At 34.7% G+C, this 11,468-nt stretch overlaps 1 pseudogene; it reads right to left on the reverse strand.

Annotated features, from left to right (window-relative positions):
- Positions 1–11,033: 11,033 nt before the first annotated feature.
- LOC132674147 (U2 spliceosomal RNA) lies at positions 11,034–11,139 on the reverse strand (annotated as a pseudogene).
- Between the last annotated feature and the right edge of the window lie 329 nt (positions 11,140–11,468).

Raw genomic sequence — 11,468 nt, forward strand, 5'->3', positions numbered from 1 at the left:
TTCATTTAACACATATTCATTTGATTCTGATTACATGCCAAACACTGTTACAAGTAATTGAGATATATCAATAAAAATAACAGACAAAGATCCCTACCCTAATGCTGCTTACATTCTAGAGATGAATCAAATTTTGAACCAGTCTTTATGGTTTTGGCCTTACCCCAAAGCCCACTTTTGGAGACTTCTTTCCAAGTCATGATCCTTTAGGGAGGTTCTACATTGTAAATCCATTAACTTTCCTCCCTGCAGGCTTAAGCGTCCGCTTGCTTTCTCTTGTCAGCCAAGATAGGTCACATTCTCTATCTATTTTCGCCTTCATGATTTTGCTGAAATTCTTGTTAATATCATCTATAAAAACTTCAATGTTGTTTTATTTTTTAATTAAAATATGTTAAAATATTATTTAAACTAACAATATATATACAGTGTAACATTTGTACATGTACATCTCATGAATCTTTGTTTATATCCTTTAAAAATTGTTAATGTTTTTTTAAATTTATTTTTGAGAGAGAGAGAGAAAGAGACAAAGTATGAATAGGGGAAGGGCAGAGAGAAGGAGATACAGAATACAAAGCAGAATCCAGGCTCTGAGCTGTTAGCACAGAGACCAATGTGGGGTTCTAACTCATGAACCAGAGATCATGACCTGAGCTAAAGTCAGATGCTTAGCCAACTGAGTCACCCAGGCACCCTTATTTATACACTTTAAATATTATATGTAGTTTCAGTTTTCACATGGATGATAGATAATTGTTCCATAGTTAAGTAATGACTTTTTCAAAGGACTAATTGAAAATTTTCTAGATATTCAATGCTGATAATTTTAAGAACCAAGTTTTAATTTCAGTATATGATTATATAATGGAACTTCTCAGTAGAAAGATAAATCCTAAGCAAGATTGATTTGAATTAGTTTTCAAAAGAAAAGGGTGGAGGCAATCTTACACTGTGATCTCATTTAGATTACAAATTCAGAGTTCATTTTCAGATTGATGATACCAGTTGCAACATTAATAACGTCACAAATTGGGTAACATAGATTTCTCTGTCCATGAATGGTTTTGTCAGTAGTTGTTTTATTTTTTCTAAAGTGCATTTTCACTGTAATATATTCTTCAGAATGAACAATTTTGGCTTAATAAAAGGAATGGTGACATTTCTGCCCTCTCAGGACTAAAGTAACCATCTCATCTTAAAGAAAATACTTTTTCCACTACATCCAGATGCTCTGAATTGCTAGCATAGTAAGTAGATAGTTATTATCATAAAATATTCTCCAACTTTTGCAGTCATTTATAAACAGTAAATCCTTAATAGAAATTATATTATGATCAATATCTAAAATTAATAAAATTATAAGGAAAATATTCGCTAAGGTAGGCAGGAGATTAGACACTTGTTCAAAAATTTCCTCCCTCCTCTCTCATTTCCAGGGAATGAGTATACTTGCCCGTTCTTTGACTTTGGATTAACAATGTGACCTGTCTAGGCCAACTGGATATTAGAATATGTCAAGCAAGCATTTGGAATTCATTTGTGCAATTTACTTCCCCTGTAGTATGTCTGTCATTGTCATGAGGAGATATTGCCCTAGGTGTCTGCTGATGCCTCGGTCTACACCCTACAATGAAAATGTGTAGGGCGCATTCTTCAGTGTAAAACATTGTCGATTCTAATCTCTTATATCTTGAACCAGTAAAAGATTCTCAAAATAAAAGCAAAGGGACAAAATCTTAGGACAGACTATATTCAGGATGCTATCAATAAGGCATGGCCTCAAAGTTAAAACAAAAAAATTCAAAGCATGGCTCTGATATCCTTTATGAAGATCTAAAAGTAAAAAGCTGGTATCTACTGGACTCTTTCTGCTATGGGAAAAGACTCTTATAAAGAAGTATCAATAAAATAAAGGGGCATATTATGTCTCAAAAATAATTGATAACGTAAGGTATGGCACATAGACTTGGTGAGAATACCTATATTGAAGACCCACATAACTTTGACAAAGCTGCATTAGAAAAAGTTTCGTTAGCCTGGAATAAATCAGAATGACATGTATTTGCTATAGGGAAAGATTTCTAGGCCTAGAACCTTCTATGGGAAAGAAACAGGCTTAGAAACCTGCTCAGCATCATAAATAAAAGGTAAATATTTAAATACTTTTTTAGAAATGGCCAAGGAGGAAGATGAAAAAGAAAAGAGTTGTCAGAGGTCAAAGCAAGAGCCATGGAGAATAATGGGCTGTTGGGTCACTTCCACAAACCAAACCAGGATAGATGGACCTAGCAACATATGCTCAATGTGACTTCAGAATTGCCACAGATCATTCTTTTCTTTGTATTTCCCACTTTTCTAATGTTCTCATATTTCTCTTATTCTATGAAGGTATTACCAGTTTATATTGAATTTGTGGGAGAGCCCATATAACAGATAACTTTTTTTGAGGATCTGAGGTCTCCACATCAAAAAGCAACTCTTAGAATTGATGGAAATACAAGATTCTAGAATTCAAGTCATAGCCAGCATTGGCTGAGATTTGGGGCATCTTGGGATTGGAGTGGTATGATTTTCACATTAAATGGACATGAGTATTTATGAAGGTTGTTAAATTACATTATCGTTGAAAACTGTTCATTCTCTCCCATCTCCTTAACTTCATGGGAGGACTATGTTTCCCTTTCCTTTGAATTTGAACTCAGCATATGCCTCGATTAGCTAAGGAAATGTTAGCAGAAAAGAAAGGGTTGAAGATTTGAAATACACCTTAGAGTTGGGATTTCTTGTCTTATGTGACTGCCATTATCATGAGAACTTCTGGAGACAGGATGCCACCTCAGCTGGGGTCCTGGGAACAAACACTTCCAGAATAGGAATTCCCAGCCACGAATCCTCAGACACATTGAGTATCCATGAGCAAAATAAATGCTTCTGGCATTCCATTAAGATGCTATAAATGTTGGCCATATGGCAATAGTTTAAAAAATGCAAGGCAACAGGAGTGAATGACATCAGCGAGGTGTCAGTATAGAAGTTTCCAGTGCTCGTTCTCTCACAGAAATATCAGTTGGAACAACTACCCATGCATGAAAATGGCTTCACAAGATGTAAGGATTCCCTGTAAGAAATTACAGCACCTGAGTGGAGCAAAAAAATAAGAAAAGACATAAGAAAAAACACAGTGAGGAAGGTAGGAAAGACACTTTAACATTGCACCATACACCCTTCACCCAAGTCCAGGCCGCAAAGCACAAGGAGACACCCTCACCTACAGGGAAATGAAGTGAGAGACCTACGTCACACTGGACCTCAGCACCAAGCCTCCACCCAGAGCTAGGCCAGTCCCCACAGACCCAGCCTCCAGGCCAGCTCCCGTGGTTCCAGGAACCTCATGGTTTATACCTTAATTATACATAATTTCTATTTAAAAATATGTCAATAAATAAAAAATGACTGGCTGTATGTCAAAATACTCATGATGCCCACGTTTAGGTATGAGAGCACGAGTGATTTTTGTTTCCTTAATATATTTTTACATATTTTTTTACGCAGTATTTAGTGTTTCCATAACATTTAAAGTCTAAGAATTCTTGCGGTGCCTGGGTGGCTCAGTCAATAAGTGTCCGAGGTTGATTTTGGCTCAGTTCATGATCTCATGCTTCATGGGATCCAGCCTGGCCTCGGGCAGGCTCTGCTCTGACAGTGCGTAGGCTGCTTGGGATTCTCTCTCTCTCTCTCTCTCTCTCTCTCTCTCTCTCTCAAAATAAATAAATAAACTTAATATATATATATATATATATATATATATATATATATATATATATGAATGCTCATGCAAATCATCTTATTTCTTGTATATGTGCTCAAATATCCAACAGGTGCATTTAATTGGTGATGCATCTTTTAAAATAGATCACATACTATGACTAAGATGAATCAATGTTGTTTCACACTTTTAATGATTTCATAAGGTAAACATTCATTTACCGATCTGAAAAATCACTAAAACATAAGATATATGTATTATATATTCATAGATATCAGTGATCATAAAATCCTATGATCTGACAATTTTTATTTCCTTAATGCTATTCTCTAAAGTAATCTGCTGCCCGTTATAGTCTCAGATTTTTTTTTTAATTTTATTGTGGCTATAGACTCCAAAATACATTAATTTAAAATATTTTTGAGAATGTTTTAAACATTCAAATGAAGCATGCTCTAAGCAGTGTAAAAAATGTGATTGTGCTAAGAAAAGGAGTCCCCCCCGGGGCGCCTGGGTGGCTCAGTTGAATAAGCAACCGACTTCAGTTCAGGTCATGATCTCGCAGTTTTGTGAGTTCCAGCCCCATGTCAGGCTCTGTGCTGACAGCTCAGAGCCTGGAACCTGCTTGGGATTCGGTGTTTCCCTCTCTCTCTCTGCCCCTCCCCTGTTCATGCTTGCACTCTCTCTCTCTCTCTCTCTCTCTCTCTCTCTCTCTCTGTTTCAAAAGTAAACAAACATTACAAAAATTAAAAAAAGAGGAGTACCCCCCGAAATCGCAAACCAGGTAATGTGTTAAACACTGATGCTTCTCACAGAGTAGTTTGGGAAATCTATCTTCCAGATATATGATGAGATGTCACTTTAGACTCCCCGAAACTGGGTGGAGCCATGCAAATAGTTGTAGCTGGAGAGTTTTAAGCTCAGTGAGATGTATCATTACTGGGGAGATCAATGTGTGCTCTACATACGTGTATGTTCTACATACATGCTAGTCTGTTATGACGGCATAACTTAGCTTGCTCTGATTTATACCCCCTTTTTTGCTGACAAAAAATTGGTAAGAAGGAAACTAGCAGATGTCCAAATTTATGGAGTAGTATAAAATACAGCACACCTACAAAGAAATAACAAGTTTGAAAGCACCGTTCAGTTAAACACAGTAAAATTAACTGGTCTACCCATTTTTAGCTTTTAAATCCCAGCTGTTACATCTGTTCCTCAGAGAAAGGTTTTCTGACAGCCCAAACCCATTCAGACCAAGTTATTCCTCACCTTTCCCATCATAATAATGTTCACACTCCATTGTAAGTTTCATTTTATTATTTTTCTTTCATACCGTAATATCTACAGGGACCAGGACCAATTCTGTTTATTCACACGTGTATCCCAAGTACCTGTAAATTACTAGCACGTAATGCATTATTTATTTATTTATCTATTTATTCATATTTATATAAGTACTAAAATTAGTAAGTTAGTACTAAACTGTTGAATGATTTTTAGCCAGAATTTTATTGGAACACAGGTATATTAATTGCGTTCCATATCATCGATGGTTGCTTTCGCCTGACAAATACAGCATTGAGCAGTTGTGACAGAGACTGTATGGCTTTGAAAAGCCCAAAACATTTCTTAAATCTGGCTCTTTACAGAAAAGGTTAGCTGAGCTCTGCTGTAAACAAGCTGCAATATGTAAAGTCAGAAGGATGAGCTAAGTCAAATTCATGGGGGAAGATTGAGAGTAAAAACCTGAGAGACCAGGTTAAAGCAGCATTTGAAAAAGTCTTAACAAATGGATGTTAATCTGTAATTTAGGAAAAGATACAGATAGTGACAAACATGGTCAGAATAAAGAAGACACAAAACTAGCACAATATAATTGCCCTAACAGGCTTTGGAAAAGTGAATTTATGGTGCATAGATAAGAAAGACTGATTTAAAGGGCAGAAGTGATGTGGAAATAATAGTATATTTGTCTCTGGCTTTGGATGAAAATAATTTTTTAAACAGCCTTACATATTGATGATCCTTATAGTATCTAAAATATATACCTCCTGTCTCTTAACCTCAATACCTCTGATCTTCATTATTTCCTCTTTTGTTCTACCAAACATGTGGAGTGTGCGTGTGTTAGAGAGAGAGGGAGATATGTTATATTCACATACAGTGTTGTTTTCGTTTTAATATTGACAGTGTCTCGTGTTTGCTTTCATAAATTAACCCTTCCACGTTTAACTACTCATTTGACAGGAGGCACAGGTAACAATACCAATATGAAAAGAGAAGGTGGAAACCAATATGTGCTGACAAGATTTATAATTCATCCAGATACGCATATTCTCTTCTACTTTAGAAGATATGCTAAGACCACCTGTCTGCATCCTGCAAGTTAACAGCTTTCCATAAATACAGTTTTACAAATGCTATGGGACATTTTCCTAGTCCTTTTGAGCTGATGAACTGGAAATCTAAGGTATGTTTTTTTCTTTTTCCAGAGAAGCAACAGACTTTGGGGGGGGGAGGGTGTGAATTTGTTAACTGGAAGGTTTTGCTAATTCCATCACACTAAGAAACATCTATTATACACATCAAGGACTTCACTGTTAACGTTGGAAACAGACATGGAAATAAATACAAGTAACGTATCTGGTGATGGTACAAGTAACGTATCTGGTGATGGTGCAAGTAATAAGGCACAGAAAAGAGACCGAAAAGAGACTGAGTGAGCTCTATTAAAAGAGCCAGTAGAGCTAGGATTGAAGAAAGAGTGTAGAAGGTTAGGTCAGCCTTCCGAAAAGAGGTACAAATCCAACATCTGGGACTAGTCAACCCGTAGTCAATCTTGAATTCTCCTGAGGGCTTAGAGTTGATTTCTAAACTATATATTCAGAATTTCTTTTCATAAATGTACTATGTGCTTCCACTCCAAGTTGGGTGTAAACAAACCTAATAATCCCACATGATTGAAGGTTTTGAGTTTATATTCAGTTTTTCAAACTCAAAGGAGAGAGGAGATGCCTCTATTCACCTGGGTTTCAAATCACTGTTCTCTGAAGCAAGATTGACTGAGGGTTCAACTGATCTTCTTGACATCTCCCAAAGACATAGTTTAAAGATTTTATAATATGAGATATATTAACAACATAAAATAATCATTATCAAGTTATTTTACATGTTTATTTCCAACTCTCAAATCAGGATGTTAGGAAGGAGAAAATATAATTTACTTCTTTCTCAAAATTAGGAAATGTTTTGCTTTTAATCAATCCAAACTTTTTCATTTTTGCTAGAAATGCTTCAAAAGGAAAGGAAAGGTCTTGGGGAATACAGCTAAACTAAGTATTATATCATGTTTTCTCAATACAGGGATGGCTAGGAATGCTTTAATCAATTTGCAATTTCAGGCAATATGAATTTGTTTCAAATACCCTGAATAATGTCAGGCTGGTTAGGTTGAAAGACAGTCAGACTCTGAAGACTTTCTCTAATGATTTTATCAGAAAACATAAGCTGGTTTAATTGTGTTTTAAATGCGATGACTGCTAATAGGACCTTGGGGACTCCCTCCAGGGGAAAATTTTCATTCAAAATACATATGTAATTTGGAAATGTTGTTTATATTATTTCTTCATTTAAAAGTTAAAGAAATATTGAATTCAGATAAGTGACAGGATGTGTTTTTTGAAATGCATCTAATTTTAAGCGTGCTTAATAACTATTGCAGAATTATCAAGTATGATGTTTTAGTGTATAAAACTTATTCTCTGTTCCTATAAGTGAAATTGTAGAAAATGTGAAGGGCAGGTAAAATCAAAATTTATTTCCTATTGGATAAATGGTGGCCCAATTGAAAATTTTAAATATTTGTATTATCTTATTGTTGCTGGGAGAAAAAAGGAAAATGCATTTAAGAGAAGTGAGAACAGAAGATGTGAATGGCAGAGCTATAGTGATGTTTTTAAGTCCAACCTTCAAAAAAAATTGAATGCAGTAAAAACAAAAAGGCTATGTCCAAAACAGCTCAGTTATTGACTGAATCCTACCCAGCAGGAAGGGCTCATGCAGCGTAGGAAAGTGATGGGTCCAAGCCCTATGTCTTGGTAGATACATTTTTGTGGGGTTTCTCATAAGAATTATCCTATGGAGAGTGCTTATAAAGCTTTGAGCTTTCACTTGAACTTTATAATGTTGCAGCCCAGGGAGAAGAAAGGAAGAATTCTCTATACACATGAAGATTATTTCATTTGCTAAGGTATTTATTTATTTTTTAAAAAATTTTAATGTCTATTTTTTTGAGAGAGAGAGAGAGACAGAGCGTGAGCGAGGGAGGGCAGAGAGAAGGAGACACAGAATCCAAAGTAGGCTCCAGGCTCTGAGCTGTCTGCATCGAGCCTGACGTGAAGCTCGAATTCACAAACCATGAGATTATGACTTCAGTCAAAGTCTGATGCTTAACCAGCTGAGTCACCCAGACACCCCCATTTGCTAAGGTATTTAAAGCCAAGGTTACACAAAGTGTTTTGTTTTTTTTTAATTTTTAATGTTTCTATTTTTGTTCCTATTGTCCATCAGAAGCTTCTGATGAAAGATAGGGTCAAACTCTTTAGATCTCATATATGATATTATGATTCAATCTGAATTTATACCGTCAATATTAACTGAAGCCAATTATGTGTCAGGTTCCATATATAATGATAGAAGAATTAAAACAATGATCGTATTTAAGAAGTTTCTAGTCTACCACATTGAGTTGTATGTCTACCAATCGTTCATTTCTAAATTTACCTCAGTTTTCTTATTCCTAAGATATGTAGTTTGGAATAATAAATTTAAAGCACTCATCCAAACATTAAACTTAATTATTTGAATGCAACTGAAAATTCCCTCATTCTCATCTTGAAGAGGAAAAGGATTAAAAAAAAAAAAAAAGAACACTTGCCCCCTTTAAAGAGAAAATATGGCACAAGCATATACAAATTATGACTCTAAATGATGTAGTTTTATAAATCTTTATTACTATGTAGTAGCAATGGAATTTTAATGGACTTTTCACACATGAAACATGAACATGGAAAAAATCAGAAGGCCGATTTCCATGACAATTTGCTCGCAGGCAGAACTGGAAATATTTATTAAGAAAGGCTCTATATACAAATATCAAATCATTATGCTGTACATTTGAAACTAACATAGTGTTATATATCAATTACACTTCAATGAAATTTTTTAAAACACCGCTAAACAATACTGCCCTTGCTAATGTATAATGACAGTTATATTGAAGTCACCACACTTATCGAGAGTGTATTTATAGTTTAAAGAACCCATTTACACTAGCAGTTAGCTCGCAGACTTATCCATGTATAAAATATCCCATAAGTGATTAAATCAATTAGGTGTATGGACAAATGGATTAGAAAAATACGTTTTATATAGACTAAAATATATGATTAAAAGCAACATTTTATAGCTTCATTTGGAAATCTCTAGAAGCATTTTTTCCCTACTAAGTAAATTTGAACTGTTAGGAAGTCCAGAGCTAGAGACATGTGTTATGTTTTTTAAATGGCCTCTGTAAGATGACAAATTCTTTGTGCCTCTGTATCTGTTCAAAACCCTTAAGATCTTCTAGGAAATAGTTTGAAAAATAAGCTGAAAGTGTGTAGTTTAAAGTTAAAATATTGCCTGTTTCATTTTCTCACCTCAAGCCTAAAACATGTTGTATATGACATTGTATTGTTTCCCAGAGGAAGGGGGATCATTGTATATCCAAATTTACAATGTTACATTTTGATTTGCTGGAGATCATGACATGAAAATCTTTAAGTGTATGCAGAATATCTTGCAAAGGAGGCTGTGTCTTGAAGACGTTTTTCTCTTGTCATTCTAAACTCATATGGTAGCTGTGTTAGGTAGCACTGATGAGACAAGAGTCTAAAATTGGGCCAGCCACTGAAAGATTTATAATGTGAAGTTCTGAACACTTGGGGGTCACAAGTTAATTGCTTTTCTAAAGACAACTTAATCATAAACAAAGTGGAACATTGTAATTTATCCTTCTGGACGACTGAGAGATTTAGGAGACACAAAAATTAGTAAAGATATTAGAGATTAAAAAAAACACATTTAGAAAGTTGAACTCCCATTTGGATCCTTCTACGGGGCAGCTGAAGATGCATTAACGTTTCCTTCTTCCTCTTTTCATCTTTCACAAGAAAGATTTTACTACATACGCATCAGGTATAACTTGCCGCATAAAACATTGGCAAGATAATTATTTTCTGTGACATCAAAGTGTCATGATAAATAACAGCTACCAAGCAGTTTTCAATCTCCAAGTAAGTTTTGTAGAATTAATTCTTCAAAGTCAAACTGCTTTACTAAGTTGAGGATTTCCTTTTTATTTTAAATTTCAGTACTAAGAAGTCTCCAGTACCTTTTCTGGTGTTCTACCTTCACAGTACACCTGAAAGCCCTACCAATAAATTGATTTTCATTCTCATTCAAATGTAAGCATCAGGCTTCAGAAGTTGGATATATACATATTTTACCCAGTTTCAGGATTTAAATACAGTATAGGAATTTCAAGATATATTTCATACTTCACATCATTGTGTCCTTTGCTAAATTGTAAATAGAATTTACTCAGATAAAGCTTAATTTTATAAATTATACTAATATAAAGAAAATATTTATTTAGCTCTGATGATTTATGATAATGGATTCCCATTTTCATTTATCTTTCTCATAAATGTGATACTGAAAATCTTTATTTGTTTGCTGATTGCCTGCATCCATCTCAATTCTTTCTAATAAAAAAGTTTCTTATAAAACTCTTTTTATGGGATTATTCATCCTCCTACATGCGAAATAGATAGACTGATTGATAAATAGACATATATTTATTCCAATTGTTTCTGCATAAATTCTGCATATATCTATATGATTAGATATAACATGCATCAATTTATCAAGCTCAAAATTATCTTTTGTGATGAGTATGTGATGAGTATATTCCATTCAATATGGCCCATACGGTCAAGAGCCTTTTTATATTATGTTTTACTACAGAGGACGGAAGTGGGGTCAAATAAAGTTATATGGATTTTAGCTCATTATTAAATAAGTGCTCTTTAATAGTAAAACTCTCCCACAAAGCGGTGAACTGCTTCACAAAATAAATGAAAGCCCATACACTGGAAATATTCAAGCAGAGGCCAATTGGCTCATGTAATAGGTTTTGCCGAAAAAAGAGAAAAAAAAAAGAAAAACAAAAACAAAATTCATTACTGAACATGTGGTATCTTCCAAAATTAAACTGATAAGAACAGATACTACACTTATTCTTAGCCAAAAGGCAGAGAAGCGATACACCTTCCGAAATTAGTATCATGACATGTAGACCCTTCCCTACCAACATCTGTATCCCTTACCTCTCCTCTGCTAACCACTTGCCAAAATCCACTATGATTTTTATTACCTACTACAGTAAATAAATGTCAATAGAACAAAACCAATAGTTGAGACCCAGGAATTCTGATTCCAGCCCTGACTCACTATGTTTTTATAAAGTTAATTACTATTAATGCCATTTTTCTCACTTGAGAAAGGAAGACATCTCAAAGGTCAGACATATTTTATTACCTCACCATGCTTTGAAAACCTGATCTCTTCAGGTACTGGTCTTAGATCTAGATAC

Source organism: Panthera onca, chromosome C1 (genome assembly GCF_046562875.1).
Source record: "Panthera onca isolate mPanOnc1 chromosome C1, mPanOnc1 haplotype 2, whole genome shotgun sequence".
Taxonomy (NCBI): Eukaryota; Metazoa; Chordata; class Mammalia; order Carnivora; family Felidae; genus Panthera; species Panthera onca.